The sequence below is a fragment of the Vipera ursinii genome (genome assembly GCF_947247035.1).
Source record: "Vipera ursinii genome assembly, chromosome: 2".
NCBI lineage: Eukaryota > Metazoa > Chordata > Lepidosauria > Squamata > Viperidae > Vipera > Vipera ursinii.
In genome coordinates, this window is record NC_139513.1 from 109753621 (window position 1) to 109761328 (window position 7708).

General features: G+C 40.9%; 1 protein-coding gene across 1 annotated transcript in view; it reads right to left on the minus strand.

The window, feature by feature from the left end:
* Positions 1-6153, minus strand: part of WIZ (WIZ zinc finger) — a 71664-nt gene extending 65511 nt beyond the window's left edge. Inside the window, exon 1 of the mRNA XM_083355391.1 lies at positions 6106-6153. The gene's annotated coding sequence lies outside the window, so the exon portion shown is untranslated. The remainder of the gene's footprint in view (positions 1-6105) is intronic.
* Between the last annotated feature and the right edge of the window lie 1555 nt (positions 6154-7708).

A 7708-nucleotide genomic window follows, 5' to 3' on the forward strand; every position in this document is an offset into this window, starting at 1 on the left:
AGGTCAGCTATTCCCTATATGTTGTTGTACTCAAGATGTTATAGACCAAACAGAAAAATGTTTCTGCTCTTTTATTAACCCAAGAAGTTCATTAATGGGACATCCACAGCAAGAGAACTAAACCCAGAATTCTAGCCACTGAGATTATACTTTTAAAATAATTGTACATAGGATCTATAATTTTTTCCCTCTCATTTTATAATATCTATTTTTTGCTTTGAATTATATATGAAGTATTAACCTCATCTTGCGGGGTAAAATGGAAAAAAGGCAAATTAATTAAAATCATAGACCACTTTACAAACCCATAAACATTAAGTTATGGTTAGCTTGAAGCAGATAAAAGGCAAATTACTGTGGATGGTCATATAAGCTGTGACCAAGCCACAGTTTGGGTAAACTATGTTTTATAGGACATTTATCACATTTGGATGACCAAATTGCTATTTATCAAATTTATAAAACTGCCCATCTCACAAGAAGCAAAAAAGTGCAAAAACAATAGTTATTCATATAAACATAGCTGTATTAAAAACATTACAAACACTGCACAACATGTAAGGAAGTACCTTAGTGAGTACATGGGATTTGGATAAAACTGCTGTACTTCATAGTTCTTCATGAATAACATTTTAAACAATATACTAACTGAGAAATTGGTAATACCTATTGTCACATCTTCAAACAATAGCATATGGTTCTACTGGAATCAGATTGTTCCCTTAAACAGTAAGATTCAGACAATTCATTTGGAATCAAGAAAATATGGTTATTTCATCCCAGAACCAATGCCAGTGGAAAAACAACAAATACAGTTACCACTAGGAGGAGATAGATATTCATAAGTGAAATTAAATGAGGCTGTGGCTGTCTAAATATGCATACATGGCATGTGGTAAAAACAGAAGACAACCACTTCACAAACAGTTTCTTCAGGATGTCATATTTGTTATATCTTCCTTTTATATAAATTGTTCTTGAATGACACATTGACCTCCACCCAAAGGTCAACAGTCTCTACAACATGCCTCCTCACAATCTGCCTTGCTGTGGCGAGTACATAAATTGACCTTATAAATGTTTGAGTTTGCAAAGATGCTATCAAGAAAGGCAGTAATCAGCAGAACAATGGTGAATTATAATTTAGTTTTTAACATATTGCCCTAACCTACCTTCAACATTCTTCAACTGGAGCCTTTGTGTCAAAGAACTAAATAAGACAGGCCACTAATTTCTGATCTTTAATTCATATAGCATACTGAATGTGGGAAGTTGATACATGCAGGATTCCCTTGCCATGCATCTTTCACAAGAAAGGCACACTTACTCATGATATAAGTCATTCTGGTGAGTTCTGAGTAATTAATTTATCTCAGGTACAACTGTTAAAAAACAGCAAAGCACTGCAATTTGTTATTCCACCATACCCTTGCAAATGGCAAATGCAAAAATGTAAACCAGAAGCACCACCACTTGCTTTTCATGAAATAAAAACACAACAAAAACCAAACGGCATTATTACCATGATTTACTAAACCAACAGCAGTCCATATACTAAGGCTGGGTTTAAACATTGTCATGCTTTCTTCAATAAACTACAATCGCTGGATTCACACAACACACTAAGCGAAACCCAAACAAATCACACTGTGTATTAATATAGTGTGAAAACAATTAAAAATATCATAGTTTGAATATCCTTACTTGGACATTTTTCAAAATAATCCACACAAAATACTGGAATAGTAATGTAATCACTGCCGTTTAAATAAATCAAAACTTATGCATGTTTATTTTGAAGTTGTCATTATATTTACTCTTAGAGAAGTATACGTAAAATTGGAGTGATGAGGAAAAAAATTGTACTTCTGCTTCCAGAACTTATAACAAAGTTATACAGATATAACTTCCTCTTAAGAGATTGTCATATGTTACTTTACAGTATGTATTTGTTGATATATCAGAATTTTGTAAATGAAAGAGAAAAATTTGTGCAAGATTTTGACATGCATAAAATGCTATTTTTATTTTAAAAAGTAATAGCACAGTCACGCTAGGTCTCAGTTCTTTAGAATCTTTGCAATCTGAATTTCAACTATATAGAAGGCAAAGAAAGAAATGACAAAGATAACAAAGAGAAGGAAAAGAATTGCCAATACATGTTTTTAGCAAATATTTTCCCTGCTATGAGTGAAGAAGGAAACTGATTATTAGCAAATACAGGTCATAACTTTTCAGAAGCCTCTATCTCTGCTCTCCTGATTGGCAATGATATCCAGAAGGAGAAATTTAGAATGACCATGCTTTTCTTGCTACTTTCATCAATACCATTTAGGATATGTATTGCCTGTATGGGTATAGAAACATTCCCACATATTTATTATTTTTGAATGTATGTGCAGTAATATACCTATTATCAATCAACAGATGAAGAAGCATTGTGTTTGAAAATTAGACAACGATTTTAATCATAAGAAATATAATTATAAAGGTGAATGTAATGGAAGAATTCAAAATGTATTAATAGCTCCTTAATTTAAAAAAATGAATTCATTGTTTTAGCTGCAACTAAAGATTTGGAAATAACAAATACACATTTAATCAACACCTACCTGAAAAAAATAAGCTGAAAACAAGTGTCTTATGTGTAATAAAACATTATTCTTTTGTCATTGTTGTTTGTGCTTTTGAGTTATTCAGAGTCTTGATGACTGCCTGCACTAGCCTCTACAGTTTTCTTGGCAAGGAATTTGGAAGTGGTTTACCCTTGCCTTCTTCCTAGAGCTAAGACAGGAAGCTCAAGTCACCTTCATGACTAAGACAAGACTAGAACTCAGGATGTCACCGATTTTAGTTTAATGCCTTAATTGCTATATCAAATAGCTCTTGTTAATGTGTTGTAAACAGACTTTCTCTTTTGGTTAATTCCTGGGAGATATATACAAACATATACTTAATCAATTTTCAATTATTAGTTAATAGACTTAATTCAATAGTATCTTATGATGAAGAATTCAGTAAAATGACAAACATAACCAAATACTACTAGGAGCCAACAAGGGTATCAGTTTTTTCAACAGCCATATAATCTGAAATTTATTTAAGGTAAGTCGCAATTGATATGTGTGAATGGGAAAACGCCTGTGTTCTGACTAAATCCTGATTTTTATCCTCAGTATAAAAAATAGTTTACAACATGTAAAAGCACAATACAGTATACTCAACCCAACAATTATGACAGAGTAAAACCACTGCAGCAGAAATAACATAATTACAAGAAAGCATATTTGGGAAATAATTCCTTAACTGTTATATAACAGAGAAAACCTACTCTTCAGTTACCAGGCGGTCATTTGTGATCACTGAACTATCTCACAGAGGACCCAAAATGCTTTTAAAATCCAAGGATATTGAGGCATGGGAGAAACCCTTCCCTCGAGGGTCTAATCTAAAGCCAAAGCTTCTTCCATGAATATAAGAATTTTTTAGTCTTTGTAATTTTCTTTGCTTGTTGCAGATACAGCAATAAAATCTGGTAGTTTGTTAAACTGTATTTTATTGATACAATTTGAAACTCACATTCAATTTAAAGCTATAGTTAATAGAAGGGCAAGAATCTCCAAAGCCCATCTTCACATAATACTATTGAGAATATTATTTTGTTGTTAGCTGCAAAGTCGTGTCCAACCCATCGCGACCCTATGGACAACGTTCCTCCAGGCCTTCCTGTCCTCTACCATCTTCTGGAGTCCATTTAAGCTCATGCCTACTGCTTCAGTGACTCCATCCAGCCACCTCATTCTCTGTCATCCCCTTCTTCTCTTGCCCTCTATCTTTCCCAGCATTAGGCTCTTCTCCAGTGAGTCTTTCCTTCTCATTAGGTGCCCAAAGTATTTTAGCTTCAGGATCTGGCCTTCTAAAGAGCAGTCGGGATTGATCTCCTCTAGGACTGACCGGTTTGATCGCCTTGCAGTCCAAGGGACTCGCAGGAGTCTTCTCCAGCACCATAGTTCATTTGAGAATATTATAACAAATCTTTATTTATATGATGATCCATAAAATGCTATGATGGGCATTAAGACTACAGGATTAGGGAAGGTCTGTGTCTGTTGAATCTACTGGATAATCATTCTATAGACACAATTGATGTATAAAATGTTTAAATGAGCAAAAATATACATGTACAGCTGATGTAATGTTGACTCTACCTGATAGAACATGCTAATAAGTTTTTAAAGAATTACAAGCTTCTTTATTATTTTTGCTACAATGTATTTGAAGTTGAAGCAGTAGCCTAAATGGACTCCAGAAGATGATAGAGGCAGAAAGGCCTGGAGGAACGTTGTCCATGGGGTCGCGATGGTTCGGACACGACTTCGCAACCAACAACAACAACATTTGAAGTTACTGTATCATTGAAATATCTAAGAACAGACTCTCAATATACCTAATGTACTCTAACATGGTAAGTGTCTCCTTTGAATTCTGCATTTTGTAACTTTTCCTAATATCCAGGAGACAGCAGCGAAACTCAGTAAAATAGTTCTTTGAAGCAAAACTATAAAACTGCTTGTTATATGTAGCTAAAGATGCATCCTTTTGGATAGCTCTTGCTATTACCAATATCCTTATTCCATTTATCTCTTTATTACAATGTATGTGTTCTTGTGTATGTGTGTTTGCATGTATTCAAAATAAGAAGGAAGAGGTAAATGGTTAGGATTTTCACTGGAAGGCAGTTTTATTTAAATTCCATTAAAATTTTGTGAACTGGCAAGACAATTACAGATCAATATTTGGAAGAACCTCTAAGTGAAGGAAATAGAAAAGGGATTATCAAAGATAAACATGGCCTTTTTATAAATCTATTCCTAATATCATTGGTGCCTAGAATATTTAATAATATTCTCTTTTTCTTCCTCAAAATAATGATTAGTTTACAATTTCAGTTGTCAACAATTTAAACATTGCATTTATCCTCACTGATGAGTTGAGATTCATTTCATCACATTTTTGATATGACTTGCTCTGTGTCCTTTCAGCATCCTATTAGATACTTCCTACTGGATAGCACTAGCCTCACTCAGAAAACTCAGGTCTCAAACTATGACATATGCTGCAGGATTTGGATAATGTGAATTTTATGTAAGAATTTTTAACAGGAAATATTTCTCACAGGTTATAGAATCAAAGAATCCATAATAAAGAATATATTCCTGAGGATTCAGTATATCCCTATGTTTTCAAATGTATTTTCTTCCAAATACGTAGGTTTAAGACTGTGTGCCTAGGTACTGTGTGCCTGTGTGCCTGTTGTAATTGTTTCACAGGTTAGCTATACAGGTAAGACCCTAGTAAACTGCTTGATCAAAAAAAAAACACATGCCAAATGAGCAGCCAGTCTCAGTGATAGGAACCTTAAAAGAATAATTCTACACATTTTTACTAAGAAGCAGTTCCCATTGAGTTCAACCGAGTCCTGCCACCTAATTGGACACAAGACTGCAATCTTAAGAAAAATACATTTTACACAGGCCGTGCCTATTATCAGCCACGAGCCATGTCCATTATCCAGAACAGAGAAGCAGTCCAATTGTTTTGAGCCAGTTGAGGCTTATCCCTTTCAGATGCAACAACTAACAAATTTTGCGAGAACTTTGCCAAGGAGTAAATCACCATAGAAATAATCCCCTCTCCTGGACAATTTACTTCACCCACCCGGATGGTGTTATGCTCTCCCATCCAAGAGGAATGTGAATTTACTCCCTCAATGAAGAACAGACAGACAGACAGACAAACAGACACCCGCTCACACCTTTCATCACCATCATTCAAATCTTACCGCCAAGGGCTACAATTCAGGTGTCCAACACTCATGAACCGCTGAGTCCCTGCAGGGCCACTCTCACCCTTTCCCCGCACCTGTCCTGTCTGAAGTGACCTCCCAGCCTCCTCCTTGACTCTTCCAGCTCCTCTGCTGTCCCCGACCAGCCTCCACGGGACCTGTCATTTGCCCCGTGTGAACGCAGCTGCAGGAGCCGTCCACCCTCTCCGCGCGCCCCTGCTTAAAAAGGAGCCGGACCCGCCAGCCCGCCCGTGGCCTACCTGCCACTCACCTCCCTGACAGCGGGACTGCTTTTACGGGCACACTCGCCTCCCTGTCACTTGTTTCCCCCCCCCCGCCCGCCCACGAAGCACCGCCTCCTGGCTCCCTCCTGGCTCCATCCCCTCCGGCCAGGTCCTTCTTCCCGGTTCCGCTCTGCCTCCCGGGCCACACTCACCAGCCTGTGGCGGGGGCCGCCGCCGCCTCTGTCACCCCGCGCCCCCCCCCGGGAGCTCAGGGCTGGGTCGGCTGGTTCGCTTCGCTCTGGCAGAACTGCTGCCGTCCCTTCCTCTTCGGTCCCCCGCCCGGCTCCGGCCTCTCCAGCAGCAACAGCAGCGGCAGCAGCCGAGGCTGTCGCGCCGGGGACATGGCTCCTTTAAATCCCCCTCCCGCTCCGTCCCACGAACTCCCCCCCCCTTTTTTTTTTTTCCTCTCCTTCCTACCCGGCCAGCCCAGCTGCCTGGGCTGATCCGACCGCCTCTCCACCCCTCTTCCTTAGAGTCGCAGGCACAGAGCGTCTATAGCAACACAAAACGGCCGCAGCGCCATGTTGGGAGAAGCAAGGCGAGACGCTCCCCTCTGGCTCGCGGGTGACGTCACCGGCCGGGGGCAAGGTAAGGGCCTCGGGCTCCATTCTACGGGAGGCCCGGGGTCGGCTCTCAGCCGGGGAACCGGCGTCGCCGGGGGGCCGTGGAAAACAGCTTATGCTCCTCGCGGCGGCCGCGCGGCTTCTTTGCAAGGCGCCCTGTCCCCGGAAAAGCGAGCCGGGGCGGAGCGACTTTATATGCAAAGGCGGATGGTACTCGGGAAGAACGGAGGAAAACGGGCAGGTGTCCGGACTCCTCCGCCTCCAAACCTGGGCGACGCAATCGCTTTCCGTGGGCGAAAGCTCCAGCCTGACTCCAGCATTGACTCGTGGCGCAAATCCGGGCTGAGCGAAAGAAGCCAAGAAGCGGGGAAGTTAAGGTCGTGGCTACTTACTCCGCCTGCCTCGGCGGTGTTCTGCCGCGCGTCTCTGGAACCAAAAGCGCCGCTGAAGATGCCACAATCGGGGCAGGAAGAACTGTCGGCTGCAGACTTTGTGCGCTTTTTCAGAAGGCTAGCCAACCTGAGAGGAGGGATCGCCTCGAGGAAGCCGTCTGCGAGAAGAATACACGCGGATTCAGATGATTGACGCATCCCCATGCTTTTCTTTTCCCCGCACAAGTACATATGTTCAACAATCACTCGGGCAGGACTTCGCAACCCGTTCTGCATAGCCAGCCAGCCAGCCAAACAGTGTTAATGATGAAGAAAGACATTTTCTTCTCATAGATAACGGGATTAGAAACTTTCCGAAGAGTTTGGAAGGTGTGTGGGGTTCCCACCCCCCACCCGGGGTTCCCACCCCCCACCCCCTCCCGAAAGTTAGATCATCTCCCTTCTTTCCGATTTGTTTTTCTCAAAAGATTTTACTACATGAAATCAGATGTAGAAATTGGGACTGTGCAGCCAGTGGTGGGATTCAGCTGGTTCGCACCACTTTGGCAGAACTGGTAGCTAATTTTTTGTTACCCAGGTCCAGAATGGATTTCTGGAAGCAGCATCCACCCAGAGAACCGGCTG